The 16,471-nt window shown below is 46.6% G+C and overlaps 1 long non-coding RNA gene across 1 annotated transcript; it reads left to right on the top strand.

Moving 5' to 3' along the window:
* Window positions 1-5,327: 5,327 nt before the first annotated feature.
* On the top strand, window positions 5,328-15,904 carry LOC110581165. The gene is made up of 3 exons (XR_002480378.2): window positions 5,328-5,667; window positions 13,689-14,085; window positions 15,257-15,904. It is a non-coding gene; the product is annotated as an uncharacterized LOC110581165 (long non-coding RNA).
* The last annotated feature ends 567 nt before the right edge of the window (window positions 15,905-16,471 follow it).

Genomic DNA, 16,471 nt, shown 5'->3' on the forward strand with positions numbered 1-16,471 from the left:
ATAAGTGCCAACTGGCTGAAGGTCCCAAGACTTAGTGAGGGGTATGGCCAGATTTTAGACCCAGGCATTTCTGCACTCATTCCTTCCACTAACACACCCTTGAGTGCAAATGCTCTCAGATGGCTGTGTGTCCAGCATGACAGGTGCACAGTGGGGCAGCAGGGAAGTTCTGGCAGAAGCAGCTGGAGCCTAGCCCTGAAGAAGCAGAGTGAGAAAAGAGCTGGCACCTCACTGAGGCTGGACGTGTGTGTGTGTGTGTGTGTGTGTGTCCCCAAGGTTTCCAGCTGAGCTGACTTCATGGACCATGGCAGGAAATGCAAGCCCACGCCCATGTGCCAGCCAGTAGCCACTGTCTCTGCATCTCTGCCCTCTCTTTATGCTTTCCTCACGAAGGGAGTTGGGGGATACGGGAGGCCTACACACTCACACTCCATGTCAAAGTAAGAAGGAAAATGATAATTCCGAAAAGTGTAAAAAGCTGGGAAATACTGGTTTGTAGATACAAGATATCAGGAACTAAAATCACCCTCCAGGACAAAGGACATGGTAGGATGCTGAAAAGTGGGGCAGACCAACCAGCCCATGAGATGTCACATTCCCACCTCTAATAATAATCCTTCTCTATCGAAGGCAGTTCAATGGGGACAAAATGGGGAACTGTTTGTGCACCAGAACTCAACATCCAATGATGTTGGATGTTCAACAATCCTTTGTTGAAATTCCAAGGCTCACAGGAAGATCTAACGGTAGAAATTCCCCGGCTGCAAAAGGACTGTCCCAAGCAGAAAGAGCCTGGTTAGAGAACTGGTTTGGGCTGAATTCTTGGATGGAAACAAGAGAAAACCTTTGGTCTGAGAGGTAAGAAGCCAGGGTGATAGGTGCCACATTGACCTGGGAAAAGAGGCCCTGGGCTTCTGATGGAGATTTCATGAGGAGGTGTTATGGAGGGGAGAAGGGGGAAGAAGGACAGAAACAAGGAGCTAGGTACCTGAATTCTGGGAATGAAACTGAAATTGGGATATATGAAAATGGAAGAAACAGGAAGATCTGATCACAAGATAAGAGAGAATTAGAAGCGAAAATACTGTATCCTGCCCACCCCCACTACCTCCAAAAGAGGACTGGAAAGATAAGGAGAAGGAAGTGAAAATTGTTTCAATTGCCTTCCCATAAACCATACCCTAAGATACCCTGAATTTTTTTACAATTTGGAACGAATTCATGCTCTGAACTTAAAAGACAGATCTTGGCTGGAAGAAGTAAAATCAAAGTTTTAAATCAGTGTTGTGTCTATTTTTCCCTCTCCCATTCTCCCAACATCCCTACACCCCTTGGAGACCCAGAAACACAGCTCATCAAGAACAAAGAAAGGAGAAAAGATTTATACAAGGACCAGTGAGCAATGTCTGTGAGATGAGACTTCTGGTTATAGCCACATACAATTCCTCTTGTATGACAGAATGGTATGAATAAATTCAGTTAAAACACATCCACAGCTTTTGGTTAAGTCTATCACTGGTCCTGGCTGAGTGGTCTGAGATCGTGGTACCCCTGTGAGAAGGCTATCTTGTGACAGGGTCAGGCAGAGCACAGGACTAGTACTTTCAGTGAAAATGACAGGGGAGAGGAATTCTGGTTCAGTCTAGGGAGGAAAGGTCTTACCAGAGAGGCTGTCTGACGGGGCACTGAATTCCCCTCCCTGAAGGTTTGCAGCAGAATGCAGATGGCCCTCACAGTATCTGCCTGTCCACACTTAGGCAAGCCCTTTGTGCTCAAGGCTTCTGTAGCTTCCGTTACATATCAAACTGGGGAAATAATCCCTGCTCTCTCTTCCTTACAACAGTGTGGTGACAGAAAAGTGACCCAGCAGCCTGGACACTTCACGTAACATAAGTGCCATATAAATATAGCACAACTCTGTGCACTCACAGGCCTTCCAGGTAAGATGAGGGCTGCAGACGCATTCTGGGACCAGATACCCCTTGCAAGGACTGGCACCAGGAATTTGCTGGGCCAAGCTGGGGGAAGTGACATGCCACCCTGAAATCTGTACCTTCTGAAGTAGAAGCCTGGGCTGAAAGGTACTGCCCCAAGCCAGCCTCAGATCAGAGAAGGAACAGCTCACCACTGGGCTGGTGAAGGAGGGGGAAAAAAAGAAACAAGTCATAAATATATGATTTTCAGCTTGCAAATGACCTTAGTTACTGCTGCCAACCCCAATGAATGTGAGCTCCAGGTATTACACAGCTAGTAAGAGGCAAGGAGATGCTAGAAGCCAAGCTTCCTGCCCTGTGCCCCCAGGCCACCGTACCCCACTGTCTATCAAAATTCCCAACACACCTCCTTTCTGTTTGTTGTCACTGAGAAAAGCAGGTATCTTGGCGTAGGTAAACTGGAGTTCAAGGAAGGAGCAGGAAGGAGGTGAGAAGGTAACTATGAATAGGTCTTTGGAAAGAGAGCCTGCAAAAATATAAAGGCTAAGAGATGGCAGTCCAAAAAAACCTGTCATCTTCAAGAGCAGGAGAGAATACCAGGATATGGCACAGGAAGAAAAGGCCCAGCATTTACTCCAAGAAATGGAGCTCCGTCTCCTAACCACACACTTGGCCCTTGAGACTTGGACTTTCCTCCACCCCTCTTTAATCTGCTACCCCAAAGAGGGACACTTTTCACAAGTGTGGAGAGCCCTGAGGACCAGAATCCCTCCATCTAAGTTCTCCTAGGACCCATACACCTTTTCCACCATTTGATGGTCCCAGGTATTGTTTAACAGGAACAAGATGAGACAAATTCAGGCCAGGCTTTTAATTGAGGACATCCGAGGCTTTTGCCAATACACTAATTCAATAAAAGAACAGAACTCCTAATTCAGAGTTTTTTTGGATGTACTAATTATACAAGCATCATGAAGCAACGTCAATGGTACTGTTTTCCATGGACACGGCCCTGGATACTTTTCAAAATCTGTCATTTCATTTGCTTCCTGTAACAACCTGTGAGGGACCTGTAAAGTTAGTTATCCCCATCTTACAGGTGAACAGAACATGGCAGAGCTTAACCTATATACCTAGGGTTGCACACTAAGAAAGTCAGAGCTAGAACAAAAATTCAACTGATCTCAAACCTGTATTCTGTTCCTCCGCTATCTGCATAAGGTTTCATGGCCTAAACCCCCTTTAGAGGCAGGAGGAAGAGAGACAATTTAGGAAGTTATCTAGACCATCTTCTACCCTCCCCCAAGGCAGTTCTATTAGTTAGTTCCCCCAAAACACAGCAGCCTGCCTCTGCCTAGGTAATCCATCCTAGAGTACTACTTAGCCCAAAATGTGTGGACTCAGTGTTGGCCCTTATAAATAATCCAATCTCTAATCTAACCTCTCCTCAGAAGCCTGAATCCTTTTCACGTTCTCCTAGGCCTAACTTCACAACTGCATTGCACACAACCCCTTACAAGGTACTCCTTCTGCCTGGGTAAAGACAGGCTGGGAACAGTCTGCACCCTGAGAGAGTGGAACAGAGGTGAAGCTTCCTGCGTACCCATCAGGGTAGGGTTCTCATCAGGCACGTCCTAAATGGCAGCGTCCCCGGGTTTGCCCCACTCAACATTCTCTGCACGACAGCAGCCAGACACCCCGTGGGAAGTGAGGCAGGAACCTTACCTTTCTTCTCTCAGCTGCTCCCCTGGAGATCATCAAACCCCCTTCCAGCACTCCATTTCCAAAACTTAGAATCCCAAATCAGATACACCAGACAAAGTGCAGCTTCTCTCCTCTTATCCAGGTCCAAAGTCCATGGCTGAGTGGACTCTGAGGGGGAGGAGTCTGGGGGGGAAGGGGTATGTCCACGCCCCTCCCCCCCCACTGCAGGGTTCAGTGTCCCTCCCAGGGGTCTGTTACATTCCTTCATTCAGCTGGCTTATTAAGCCCAGAGTCTGGTGTTGGGCAGATCCCAGGTTCTATCCCATCTCTTGCTCAGGAAAGGGACGTCATCCACTGTGAGGACTGGCCGGTCCGTCTTCTGCTGGGGTTCATGAGAAGAAACAGGCCATAGAACCGGCATGGCCAGAAGGCTGATTTCAGTGTTAACCTGTGGAATATTTAAACATTACGACACTTTCTAATCTATTATATACCCAAATGGATTCCTAAGACCAGGTCCCTTACCTAAAAAAAATTAGATTCCTTTACCCTGCTCTACCATCAATGCAGACTGTCTTCTAAGAAACACAGAAAAGAACATCCTTCTTCCGCCTCCCTCTTGTCTTGTTAGCGCCACACACTAATCTCCTCCATCTCCCAAGCTTCTTAGAGTGTTCAGTGTTTTAATCGCAGGGTCAGCTCTCCCAGAGCGAACTAAATCCATTCCAGACCCAGACGCTGGCACCTTCCACATGCATTCTTTGCTGCTTTCCCTTCACCCTCGCCTCCCCCTCTGCTTCCAAAACTGTGCCAGGGATGGAATTCCTAATCTCAAACTCCTTCCCAGGGCCACTGAGCGCGCTCTCCTGAAGAGAGGCCCGAGTCCTGCCGGCAACAGCTGCAGACTGTTCCAGTTTCTCAGTTGGGAAGCCCACCCCGGTCGCCCCCTCTCTTCTAAGTTTATTCACACACACACACACACACACACACAGTCGCCCCCTCCCTTCTAAATTTATTCCCAAACACACACACACACCCCCTTCCTTCCTGTAGGGGCGTGGCGTTCACATGCCCCCCCCCCCCCAGTTTAACTCCTCCCACTCTTCTCCTCCGAGCCCCACGCTCCGTGTTCACGGGGAAAGGGAGTGACACTGCGACCCTCCTAGACTCTGACCCCCCCACCCCTCTACCGCCCGGACGACCCTCACCCCATCTGCGCTGGGTCGTTACCTGGATCCCGCCCGCCTGGTCTCAGCTGGAAGCCGTGGCCCTCCCAGGTCGGAGTCCAGGCCCCAAGCCGGGTCCCGACCAGCGGCCCAGGCCCCACCCCCTCGACCCCCGGCGGCCGGGCCCTCCCCTCGCGCTCCTTCCCTCCCCCGCCCCCATCCACTGCAGCCACTTCCGCCCGTGCTCCGGAAGTGAGTCCGCGGCAGCTGCCCCCTCCCTTCGTCCCGCCTCATTCTTCCAGCCCCCCCCGCCCGCTCCCCCCGCCCATCACCACCGCCACCGCGGGAGCGCGGGACGCGGGTCTGCACTGTCCACAAGACTGGAGACGCGGTGTGGGCAGGCCCGGGTGTGGAAGAGAACTGAGCTCGGGGCGACAGCACAAGAGGGGGCGGGGCACAGAGCACGGCGGCGAGGGGAGCGCGTCACTCCGCGCTGCGCCGTAGGAGGAGCGCATGCGCCGCGGCGCCTCGCCGGTTGCGGGTGTCGACGCCCGGCCGGCCCGGCGGGGTGGGACTGGGGCGGGAGGGGGCAGGGGAGCTTGGCTCCCGGCCCGCCTCCGGTCGCCTAGCAACCGCCGGCGGACCCGGTGCTGCCCGAGGCCCCGGCAGCTCGGCCCTGCGGCTGTGGGTCCTCCCGGCGAGATACAATGCGGGAAGCGCCGAGGCCTGCGTTAACCGTTCCTGTGCCGGCAGCTCCGTCGCGGAACCGGAGGGAAGTTTCACTGTGTTCATCGCTTACTTTTCCTCGCGGCTTCCCTCGTCCAGCAGGACGTTTCCTTGGGTGAGGAAAGAGAAGGGACAGGGTAAGAGCGCTCCAGAATGAACCCCCCCCCCCCCCCCCGCCTTCTGTGCTCGCTGTACCCGCCGTGCTACGCGCTCCACGAGTATCCGTGCGCGCGGCGCTGATGCCTGGGCCGCAGCCCCGAGCAGCAGGCAGCACCGCCCGGGGCTGCCGCCCTCGCGGTCCGCCCGAGACCTTTCCGAAGAAACCTTCCCATTCCTGCGGCGGACTTGCAAGTCCCGAAATGGCCCCGCCCCCCCTTTTTTTCCTAAATATTTTGGCCTGACTTGCTCTTGAGTGCAACTTGAATCCAAGAGGAGCTACTGCTCGTTTTTGGAGTTCATGTGTCCTCCCCTTAATGACATGCCCTAGACTCTTGCCAAGACTGTGAACGGACTGGCAGCCTCTGTTTTTACCTCCTTTCTGAAAACGGTAACCTAGGCTTCAGTCTTCTGGCCTACCTTATGAGATGTTACGATTTATAAGAAGGAATATGTATATTTGGTCTTCATTTCATTCCTGGCGCAAAGTTCCTAAAACCCTCGGAATTTCCTGAGTGATAAGAGCACTAGGAGCATCTTCTGTTCTAATATTTGGTCGTTGGCTGTGGTTGCATTGGTTCCAAGCTCTTGTACTTGGCACCCTCCCACACCCCACCCTCTTGTATCCCTTCATCTGGCTGTTCATCTGTATCCTTTATTATGTCCTTTAATAAATTGGTGACTGTAAATAAGTGCTTTCCTGAGTTCTGTGAGCTGCTCTAGCAAATAAATCCAAGGGGAGGAGCCAAGTCAGACAGAAGTTGTGGGTAACTTGGGGACCCGCTACATGTGATTGGTATCTGAAGTGTGGTCAGTCTCTTGGGACTGGGGGATCTGATGCTAGCTATCTCCAGGTAGATAGTGTCAGAATTGAGTCAAATTGTGAGACAACCAGCTGGTGTCAGAAAATTGCTAGGTTGGGGGGGAAAAAAACCCCACATATTTGGTGTCAGAAGTTATCAGAAGTGAAGAGTTCTATAGAATAGGAAAGAAGACATGGAAGGGAAAAGCCTGGGTTTTTCCTACTACATATATTGGTCTGACTTGCTCAACTCCAAGCTGAATCCAAGAGGAGCTATAACTGATTTTTGGAGTTCACATGTTCCAGAATATTGCCAGGACTGTGGACGGATTTGCAGCCCTCCGTTTTTTCCCCGTTTTTGAAAACTGGAATCTAGGCTCCAGTCTTCTGGCATATCTTCTGTTCCCATGATTTCTCCAGATTACTAGCAGTGACTAACGCATATTTTCAGTACTGGGAACATAATAATTGCTGAATCAGGAGTCTTGAAATGATTTATTTGGAAAGATGTCATCATAATATTAGAAACATTCTTAAAACAGAGTTTATATTGCTGTTACACTCAAACATAACAGGTCCACAAATAAGTTCTTTCCCCAGCTCAAACCTCCATCCAGCTGCCTTTCTCATCTGAGTTAATGGCAACTCCACTTCCTTCACTCAGGCCTAAACCTTAAGAGCCATCCTCATACACTTCTCTCACATCCTCTACCCAATTGGGAAATTTTGTTGACTCTGCATTCAAACTATATCTAGTATCCAACACCTCAGCATCCCCACAGCACCCTGCATCCCTCACCCAAACAACCAGGTCTCTGCAATACTGCCCCTCCCCCAAAAGCCTAATGTCCATACAACAGCCAAAGGGATCCCGGCATTTCTCCACTTAAAACCACGCAGTGGTTGCCCGGTTTACTTGGAGTAAAAAGCCAAACTCCTTACAGAGCCCAACACCAACTAACTGCCCTGCTTATCTCTGACTCAGCCACACTGCTTTCGTTGGTTTTCCTTGAACCCATTTCAGGGCCTTGACACTGGCTGTCCGCTCTGCTTATAAAGCTCTTCTAGATATTTGCCTAATTCACTCCCTCACCTCTTTCAAACCTTTTCTCAAATGTCACCTCAGTCAGGCCTTCCCTGACCAACCCGTGTAACCCTCCTCCTCACTCACAGCAGTGCTAGTCTATGTTAATCAGCTCCAGTTTTTCCATAGCACTCACTTACCAACTAACATATTTACTGTGCTTGCTACTTACTGACTGTCTACTCCTGCTAGAATATAAATTCCATGAGGGGAGCCATATTTGGCTACTTGATTCCTTGCCATATCCCAGGTGCCTGACCCTTAGTAGGTGCTCAACAAATATTTGTGGAATAAATGATCTAATAAATGAACAACTATTTTCATGATAGAGTATTCCCACCCAGGCCTTTCTCACATGTAGATACATGATCTAGTATATTTTGCATTCTGATTTTTTTTTCTCAACATACCATAGATACTGTTCATATTTCTAAATATTCATAATGTGCTTTGGAAAGATACTTAGATTTTTGCATGCTTGTTCTAATAAGTCAAACAATACAGACTAGCGTCAAGAAAAACTTACCTTCCTTCCTCCTCTAATCCCACCTGCTGAAGGGGACCGCTTTTAAATTTAGTGGATATCCTTCCAAATGTCTTCTAGGCCCCACAAATATAAACACGTAACAGGTACAGATTTCACAGTTCAAAGACAGCCTGAATTGTGACTTTTTTCTATAACTCAAGTCACTTTTTATTCTAGGCCTTATTACTTCTGATGGCAGAAAAACTAAATCTAATTAATTCAAGGTAAATGCTAGCACTTTATGATTTGTTCATTTATTAATGATCAGTTACAGTTTAATTCCAGTGAATTCAGAATTTATTAATGCCTTTACTTCTGTCCTTTTATTTTCATGTAATTACCCGGTTTTTTAAATTATTATAAAAGAAATGGACATTCATTACAGAAAAACAGTAAACCATAAATAAGCAAAATGAAAAAATTAAAACATCCAGAAATAATCAAATCTTAAAAAACAAAACAACCCAGTGATAGTCAAATCTTAAAATCTTAAATCTTAATCTAATCAAATCTTTAAAAAAAAGCATTTTATTTACTTATTTGTCAGAGAGAGAGGGAGGAAGAGCATAAGCAAGGGAAGCTGCAGGCAGAGGGAGAAGCAGCCTCCCTGCTGAGCAGGGAGCCTGATGCGGGACTCAATCCGAGGACCCTGGGATCATGATGCTTAACCACTGAGCCACCCAGGCATCCCGCATGGAACCTGTTTTTATGTCACTTTTGTGAATTGCCTACTTTTATCCTTTATATTCATGTCACTCATTTGCTAGAACTCTTTATAGAATATAATATAAGGGGCGCCTGGGTGGCTCAGTTGGTTAAGCGACTGCCTTCAGCTCAGGTCATGATCCTGGAGTCCCGGGATCGAGTCCCACATCAGGCTCCCTGCTCAGCAGGGAGTCCGCTTCTCCCTCTGACTCTCCCCCTCTCATGCTCTCTCTCAAATAAATAAATAAAATCTTAAAAAAAAAAAAAGACTATAAAATAAAATATTGTTACTTATGTTGCCAATATTTTCCCAGTTTGTTATTTGCCTTTTAAGTCTGTCTTTGTGCTCATTTGACACATTGCAGGTGTTAGGCCAGAAGTCTGGTCTTGCTGCCCATGCTCTGCCTTCAGAATACATTAGTACTTAGGAGTAGACTAGAGACTTTTGTATCTGTTTTTGCCAATGTGATATAAGGAGTGAATAAGACAAGACCATAGTCTCCACAGAAAAGGCCACAGAATCCCCAGATGAAGGAGGAGGCGTTTGGGGACAATTTGTGTTTTCTGGAGAGCATTGATACCCAGTGCCATCCTAGATTTTTGGAAATCTCAATTTTAAATGATCTGTCATCCCTATTAGTTATCCCTCTCCATACACACATAATTATCACACCATGATTCTTCTGTCAGGTGAAGATAGTCCTGACTGTGGGCATGTTCTGGCTTTGTCTTCTCTCACTCTCTCTTTGGCCAGGTCGGTATTCTTTCCTAAAACACCCTCCTCCTAAATGTCTTTCTTAGTATCTGATTCATGAGTCACCACACCATTCTCTAAACTCTACTCCCTTCAGCAAATCCAGGAGGTGAGGGTGGGCTTTTCTGGAACACCGAACACAGATATCCCCCACTCCCTTTTTCATGTTCCTTGTGGCTTAAAACAAAAAACAAACAAAAAAACGGCAGGAGGGTGCGGAGCACCAGAGGTTGCACTGCAAATACAGGACTGAAGAGGATGTGACAAGCTCAGACATCACCATAGCTAAGTGTAAAGCTGGACTTCTGATAGACACGTGAGGAATCCTAGTAAAACCTGGAATATAAAGCAGAGACTTGAGATGAAGGTTAGGTGGCAGGTGAAGTACACTGGGGATTTCAATTCAGTTATGGGATGAAAGCTGCTTAAGTACACTTAGAATCATAGCACTTTCTTCATTTCATTTCACAGTGAAGGATGCACTGACCCTCTTGTATCTGGTCTTTCCTTATTAAATTGTATTGTTAAATTATTTTAATTTTGAGCATTTCTCCCCAAATGGACTATGAGTTTCTTTAGGGCAGAGACCTGTTTACCTTAAAACACTCATATATTTCTGTATTTGTTTAATTCAGTTAAAACAAATTTGTAATTTGTTTAATGCCAGCTCGGCTCCTGGCTCCTCTGATTTTCGTGGTGGAAGATTTGGTTACCTTTTCCAAGGTGCAGATAATGAAATGTATCCTTCACCCCTGGCAAGGTATTCATGAGGATCAAATGAAACCAAGGCTGTGAGAACTCTTTTAAAACTACAGACAGCAATGTAAATATCTATGGGGTTTAGAAGTTTACAGATAGCAATCGGAAAGTGCCAGGGTCGTGGTCACATTGAGTTTTCGTGGGAGATCACTTAATGCCCTCTCCATCTGAGAAGAGAGAAAGCCCTGAGGCCCACCTTCCCCCTTGCCCCCTTAGGAAGCTACTCCTGTTTCTCATCTGGCCTGTCCCTTTTTCAGGGCTCTCAAAGTATGATTAGGCCATAGTGAAAGCTGGTCTGCCTTTAAACACCTTTCTTTAACAATTACAAGTTCTGACTATCACTGGGTTGTTTTTAAATCTGTGAATTTGCATTCAAACCAAGAGGAGCTTGGGCCAGCATTTCCATAGACCATCTCCATTAGTGAGGGTTGTCCAGTTACCTAGTGAGTGAGAAACCTTGACTCCTGATGCCAGGAGCCTTTTTCCCTGTACTGAGCCTGTACGGATGGTGGGTGTAGCTGGGAGAGCGGAGGAGAGGGCGAGGGAGCAGTCAAGGGAGCACTGTCCAAAGCAGAAGTACCTTTTGCCTTCAGGATGTATCAGTCACAGGGAAAGAGGAGACTTATTCTCAAAAAGAACAAAGAAATTTTCAAGTAAAAAACTGAAGTACTGAAGAAGTGTTTAGAGGGACAAAAGAAATGAATCCAGAATATCTCCAGGGGTTCAGTGGGTCACCAACAAGGTCTTAAAGGGAAGGAGAGAGTAACTCCTGGTTTGGGGTCATGCATGCTTTACTTCAAGCAGAGCCAAGTTCAAACAGGAATATTCCTACTCCTTATAATCTACGCTGGTTTTTGTGTCAGGGTTCTTGGACTCTAAAGGTCCTGACTGCAGCGACCAGCGCTCACACACCCCAACCAAATCCTTCAAAGCTCCTCATACAGGAGCCGTTCAAAGTGCTTGGGAGAAGACGATTACAACTATTACCCCCAAACTATCATTATAACCTTACCATAATTCCCTTATCTTTTTTGAAATGGGTTTTAAACCAGAATAACCATTTCTAATTATTGGAAACATTTTAAATAACTTTTAGTAATGATCTTTATTAGTCATAAAAAGGAAAGGACATACATAAATCTTTCAAAGGACCATCTCTGATCTTTTGCTAGATGTGTGATTCACTGTTCTCCATCTTACTCTGGGACAAGGTGTCCACATGTGTCCCATTTCCCCCCACTCCACCACACCCCCACCATAGGCTACTTTGGAATTGGAAGAATGTAAGTTAAAGGCAGCCCAGCACCCCTGCAAATACTCGTTAGGAATCATCTGGAAGCTGTTGAAGGAAAAAAAGAAAGCCACAGGCTTCTGGGAGCTAATAATCCTTTCCTGCGCCTCCCAAATGTCTCACTGCAGCGTGGCAGTCACCTCTGTGTTGTGTCACACACTGATTGATTCCTAGTACCTGTTAAAGGGCTGACCTTTTCAGATGATTGACCCTGCTGAATAATCAGACCCGTGTGAGATCATGTCTATGGAAATACCAGGATTGCATGCTTGCATTCTTTTTTTTTTTTAAGATTTATTTATTTATTAGAGAGAGAGCATGCACACAAGTAGGAGGCGCAGAGGGAGAGGGAGAGAGAATCTCAAGCAGCCTCTGCACTGAGCATAGAGCCTTATGCAGGGCTTGACACGGGGCTAGATCCCCTGACCCTGAGATCGTGATCTGAGCTGAAACCAGGAATCCGACACTTAACCTACTGAGCCATCCAGGCGCCCCACATGCTTGTGTTTAACATGCTTTCTTGAGTGGGAAAGAACAACTGGAATTTCAGCAGAGAATTGGGTGTGTGTTTGTGTCTACATGCTATTTTATACATACACATATGTATTAAATAGATCAGATATACTCAGCTACAACCTAGAGTGAGGAGAATATCCTAAGAAAAAAAAAATAATTTACTCTTTTCTGGACTTTGACAATACCTAGGCACTTCATTCCAGGGAAGAGACCAGGGATCTTTGCTCTGAGGGACACGGAGACTCCGAATTCATCTCCCTCCCGCAGCCTGGGCTCTACTTTGTGCTTCTCTTTCCCCCAGAAAATCTTCGGAAGTCTTCCATTACCAGCTCAAATGCCACTCCCTCCTTGAAACCACGGTAGTTGTCAGCACTGGTTCTTCTTTGCCTTGTGTTGGAATTCGTCGCGGTGCAGCTGTCGTCCCTGGTCTTACTCCTTCCCCTCTTCTTCAGTTCCACCCAGCCCCCAGCGGAGACTGGAGTGGACTGTGAACGGCTGTAAGATGTAGCTAGATGTGAGCAGCCACTGAGGAAACCAAAGTTTTAGTGAAGCGCGGTGTGGAAACCCTGCTTGGGAAGCTGTGGAATCAAAACCAAGAAAGAAGGGTAGGAGAGAGACAGAGAATGTTGAAGACTTAACCTGATCAATTTTGAGTAAATGAGGAAAGAAACATGACATAGTGAATGAGGCAGGACTTTGGGCTTAAAATCTGAGTGAAATTTACGGATTCCAGTAAACCAAATCCCTAGAAAGAGATACAGCCATTGTTCCATAGATACATAGTTTCTAAAATGTTAGAAACTGGGCTGCAAAATTGTGCCAGTTTGAACCCAGAGGACCCAGTTTGTAGGGTAATGGAAAATAGCAGAGGCTTTCCAAGAACAGTATATGGTCTCCCCGTTTACAACGCAAGGAAGTGCAACCTGAAAAGTAAGTGTGGGAAAGCCTGCGTGAAGGCCCGCAGAGACTTAGGATGGACGTGTGTTGTGTGCACGTGGCAGCCTGCTGCCTCGGGTTTATATACCAGCTCCAGCGTGGGGTGCTGTGCGTGGGCTGGTTGTCAACCCCACGCCTAAATTGCCCCACCTGCAGAGGGGGAAACGAAGATCTCGTGGAATTCTTACGAAGACCGGAGGAGTTGCCAGCAATCCTGCCTGGCGCAGAGTGAACACAGTATCTTGTTATTTTATTATATAAAATTTGAACAATCTATTTGGAACAAGTAAGGAAACTTTAGGGAAAATCTGATCAAATGCTCTGATTCCACATCATTAGATGAGCTTTAGAAGCCGTGTAAAAGGCATCTTATTATCTCCTAGTCTTTTAGGGTCGTCCTGAAAGGGCTTTGCAATGTATTCAAATCCTGACTTCCACTATGAGTCTTGAATGCAGGTACTTGTGTCTTAACCTTACGTGACCCTAACAGTGCTAGCCCCAAATAGCAGAACTTCATAAACGTCTATGAGGGTTTTGTTGTTGTTTTTTTTTTAATAGGGAATTGCAGATTTATCCCAGTGGCAGCCATTTGGACATCAGTTTTGTTGTGTTTTTTTTTTTTTTAATAGCACTTGGGACAACCCAGACGGCCCTGGCAGAAAGGTCTGGATAAGTAAGCGTTAACGAGGGGAGAGAAGGCCCCGGAAGAAACTGTGGCCTGGGCAACAAGTCTTGATGGATCTCGGCAATCAGAAGGAGGAAGGTGTGTTTCCTGAAAAGGTCTTAGAAAGCAAAAGGAAGGGACAGTAAGGATCATGGCCCATACTTTTCAACCGCCCCTCTCTGTCCACCTGCAGCAGACTCTCCTTCATGTACTAATTCCACAAATGTGGAGCCCCTGTCCTTGTGCTGCTCACCGCCCACTGAAGAAACACAGTGACTACCTCACAACCCAACCCAAGCCACGGAGGGAGGCCCTGGAAGGCCCCCAAGCTCACTCCTCAGACTCAAAGCCTTTACCGGGAGGTGAGATTTATTCTTGCCGTTGATCAAACGTGAGGCACAGAGGCAGAGAAGATCCAGCACCTCCCTAAACCATCCATTTGTGAGCAATTTCAGGCAGTGACCAGTTGTCTTGGGGTGGTGTGTGGGGGGGGGGGCAGTAATGAGAAGAAAAACCAAGTCCAAAGGTGCTAATCCTCAGGGGATGAAGAGGCTTTGAGGGAAAGGCAAGCATGTATCTTCGAGATACATAGACTTGGAAGCAGGAAGGAGGCTGGCGAGGTCGACTCGGGAGGCGTGGAGTAGGACACAATTCTCTGTCCTCCCTGTAGGCTGTCCCTCACGGAGAGGATCCCTTATGGAGACTCCAGGAGCAGGGCTTGAGCAACCTTGCCTATCCAAGGGTGACTGCTGGGCGGGAGAACCCTGAAGGGGGCTGTGGGGCACGTCGCCAGCAATTAAAACTGAGGAGAGCAGAAGGCGGCTAAGCCAGAATGTTCCCCCTCCCAAGAGCAATGCCCGCATCCTGTCCAGCCTAGATCTATCCTTAAGATTTAAGATGTTCAAAGGGAAACAGGGTATGCAGCCACTTGGGTTGTCGGATACAAAACAAAACACCCAGTTAAATGTGAACTTCAGATAAACAAGGAATTATTGTTATTGCAGAAGACATACACTAAAGAATTATTGTTTATCTGAAATTCAAATGTAACTGGGCGTCTTGGTTTTGTTTGCTTGCTTTGCTCTGCTAAATCTGGCAATCCTAGTGATGTGTCAACATGCTAAGTGAACCTGAACATTTGTGAGGATGGAATTAAAGGAGTAGTGGCGGCTTCTATAAATAGCACTGAGTCCTCCAGGCTCCAGGGTTTGGTTACTGATTCTGGGGTGACAGTACCTTCTCCAAGCACTGAGCCTCTCCTCCTTCTGGGAGCTGTGGAGCAAAGAGAGAGAATAGGTAATTGACACAGGCTGGTTTGATTGGCCAGCCAAAGCAGTAAGCAGTGACAGCTTAGGGACTTCACACCGCCAGTCTTATAGGGTATGAGTGCAAGCATGCCCGCATTTGGGGGAAAGGAGGGGATAGAGTAGGTTGAGGGGAGAGGGTCAGAGTGTTTTGCTTGTATTACGTCTCATGAAACTGCATCTGTGAGTGGCTGTGTGAATACACGGCTAATAATATTTCTTACCGTAGTTAGGGTCCAAGATGTTTGGAAACCACTGACAAGAGGTTGATGCTTGCAAGGCATTATTGTGAAAACTGAGATGGATCAACAGCCAGGATGAGTTTGCTTCACACTCACAGGCAAGGGTGAGCTTTGCCTTGTTCTAGAACAGTCACCTTCCGGAACCATCTTACCTTTTCATGGAATCTGCAGTCCCTTGCGTATATGGATGGCCAACGCTTCATTTAAAGTGGAGTTCCTAGTTTTGTGACTTTTGTTCATTTTGCCGCAATCACTTACTAAAAACATACACTGGGATCCAGCATTGTTGCACCCAATCTTAGGCAATAAATCTAATGATAGATAGTATACAAATATAATAAATAATGTGGGACTAAACACACTGTCCAAAAGACTTTAAATTTTATTTATTTCCTCCTCTAAAAGAAAGATTTTTCAACTTTAAAATCTCTGGAGCTCACTTGGCTTAATTCCTCAGAACTATCCCAAATGGTTTTGAAAGAGTCATTATTTCTCTCATGCACTGAACATACAATGCTCTTACTTAGGAAGAGGAAGAAAAAAATGTTTACAGTCCCACTTTGTACATTAAGAAATGTGTATAACATTAGCTCTTGATTCAGAAATTATAAATAAAGCTGTTTTATCATCCAGTGTTACTGAAACATTGTGTCCTGTGATGTTTTAGTCTTTATTGTTCCAGGGATTTCATTTTTATTTTGCACTTTTTTGGTAAGAAATAGCTTCTTAATCCTAAGCCTAAATATTTGTTGTCCTACACCACTCGCTCTGATCTCCAACGTTTCTGTGAATTTTGCTTTTGTGCATGGATGAAATGGGTTTGCTGTGTTTTTTTTTTAATGGACAGTACCAGATACACCTGGATCTGAAATTAATCCCGACACACAGGAACACTATGATTTTGAAAGGCATACAGAAGCTTGAAGCCTCAGTGTCCTTTGCTGTAAGATGGGGATAATAAAAGTACCTCCCTTGTAGAGCTGTGGTGGGATTTCCATGAGAGAATGAACGTGAAGTCTGGAGTGGCAGAGACAATACTATATATTTCACCAAATGCCATTTCTGTTTCCTCTTCATGAAGAATGAGACACATTTCCAACCTCCCTTGTGTTGGCTTGGGGCCACGGGACTGGGCTCTGGCATGACTACTCAGCCTGGTGACCATGGGGGACATCTGTTCCAAGTCACATGGCTTTAAGACA

Source organism: Neomonachus schauinslandi, chromosome 7, assembly GCF_002201575.2.
Source record: "Neomonachus schauinslandi chromosome 7, ASM220157v2, whole genome shotgun sequence".
Taxonomy (NCBI): domain Eukaryota; kingdom Metazoa; phylum Chordata; class Mammalia; order Carnivora; family Phocidae; genus Neomonachus; species Neomonachus schauinslandi.